Consider the following 2500-nt stretch of genomic DNA (forward strand, 5'->3'; position numbering starts at 1 on the left):
GTCTAAAGCAGTATGTTCGATGGACTCCAGATGACTGGAAAAAGACAAATAGCTTTATGTACTCTCTGCATTGAGGTAACATGATATTAGAGTGAATTGAAGTTGATTAAAATCAAATTTGCAAAATAATAATACTAAAACATCCCAATTTCTGTTGAAGCATCACTAGATTTCATAATCTTGATTAAATTCTTTGACTTTCTTCCCCTGAGGCAAATACTCCTCTAAGGTCAATGTGTCTGCTTATCTGTCTATTCACTTTCAAACCAAAAATGTCATTAAACTTGCATTTCACAACTAATTTGATTATATATTTTGTATGAACAACATGTTTTGATATAGTATTATCGATTCTGATGTACTATTAAAAAGTAAAACACCCTTTTGGACCCAGGAAATCATGTGACAATTTATCTCTTTTTTTACTTTATTCTATTTTATTTTGTTTTTGTACTTATTTACTATTATCATTTTCTAATACTGTCAAGGACACCTCTAGTCGTACCGGAATTGAAAGCCAATTTTCGCAGCCGTCCTCTCTACGTTCTTTTGTCGACCGGAGGCACTTCTGTATACAAATGCTTTAGAGAAAACACACGCACATACACATACATAATTATGGTATAGTCGTATACCACGTCATGTAAACTACTCGTACAAATGCGACGAAAACGTATTACACAATACCTTGAACTCATACATAGTTTGCATTACATCAACAGAAAAACATGATAATAATTCGGTTTGACATGTTTATAGCACAGTACACAAAATTAATAACGCATCTTACAGAGCTAAACATGATTCAATAGAACATTAAGAAGTCGACCCAAAACGTTTGGATATCTCCCTACATGTGAAGTCCAGAACATAACGCTCAATTCTTGTCCCTTGAATAACTGACGTCATTTCACCAAAATAATTAGTATATTCATACATTGCATATATAGGATACTCATATATGTAACAATATGTATGTATACAATAAATTGTAAACAAAACACACACAAACATACACACAAACACAAACACACACACACACACACACACACACACACACACACACACACACACACACACACACACACACACACATACATGCACACACACACACACACACACACACACACACACACACACACACACACACACACACACACACACACACACACACACACACAGAAACACACACAGAAACACAAACAAAACACACACAAACACACATGCTTGCACAAACCCACACACACAAACACAAACACACAAGCACGCAAGCACGCACAAACACACACACATTTACACACACGCACGCACGCATACACACAAAAGCACAAATACAGACACACACACACACGCACACACGCATACACACATGACTCGGTGACGCGGTTGGTCGAGTCTCCGTCTGTCACTACGGCTGTCCGGGTTCGAATCCTGCCCAGGGCTGAAATAATTTCAGTATCGCTGCGCTTAGAGTCGTTACTCGAACTCTCGTGGGCGGGGAGTTGAGTGTGTGTGTGTGTGTAAGGTTTCAGCATTACCATAGATCGGTCATACGAGCTCTGAGCTCTCTTCCGGGAGGGAAATAGCTGTCGATAATAACACACACACACACACACACACACACACACACACACACACACACACACACACACACACACACACACACACACACACAGGGAGAGAGAGAAACACATAGGCAAACACACGCGCGCATACACGCACACACAGAAACACATACGCATACGCACACGCATACACACACACACACACGCACGCGCGTGCACACACACACACACACACACACACACACACACACATATTGGCGCGATTGGTTATAGTCCCCGACTGTCACTACGGCGGTCCGGGTTCGAATCCTGCCCAGGGCTAAAATCATTTCAGTATCGCTGCGCTTCGAGTCGTCACTCCAACTCTCGTGGAAAGGGAGTTGGGTGCTTGTGTGCGTGTAAGGTCTAGAGATGCGGCAATTTTTTTTTTTTCCTAACTTGACAAAAAAAAAAAAAAAAATCAGCCCTCAGCTGAATAAATAAATGAAAATAATTGATTTAATAATAGGGCTATAACATAACTTATGAGTATACGAGTTAGTTTTGGTTAGTTTGTCACTGCACTCAACACCACTCACAGCTTGAAGCTAGTTGTTAGTCTACCAATGACCACTACGTGAACGGATTCCTGCGTTCTATCTCTCTCTCTCTCCTCTGCAACGTATATTAATTGTATTACTTGTCAAATAAGAGTGATAGATGTCATTATTAAGTGAAGAAAAATGTGTCGTCTGCTACACCATTTTGAGTATTTCGTTGTTTGTCACATTTTTAAGATAGTTACTATTTAGCAAAGAAAAAAGAAAAAGAAAAAACAAAGCATGTAAATGAACAGACACGAAAATGTAATAAAAAAGAATACTGGGCGAGTAGCTATTCTTGTCCGAAACATTTTTAAAACTGTGCCAAAACTAAGCGGGGCAACTGTACATTGT

The 2500-nt window shown here is 39.4% G+C and overlaps 1 protein-coding gene across 1 annotated transcript in view; it reads left to right on the forward strand.

Annotated features, from left to right (window-relative positions):
• The window catches only part of LOC143022720 (uncharacterized), a 47393-nt gene that overhangs the window by 1127 nt on the left and 43766 nt on the right, over positions 1-2500 (forward strand). The window lies entirely within an intron of this gene.

Source organism: Oratosquilla oratoria, unplaced genomic scaffold (genome assembly GCF_046742065.1).
Source record: "Oratosquilla oratoria isolate Oo_2021 unplaced genomic scaffold, ASM4674206v1 SCAFFOLD146, whole genome shotgun sequence".
In the NCBI taxonomy this organism is placed as follows: domain Eukaryota; kingdom Metazoa; phylum Arthropoda; class Malacostraca; order Stomatopoda; family Squillidae; genus Oratosquilla; species Oratosquilla oratoria.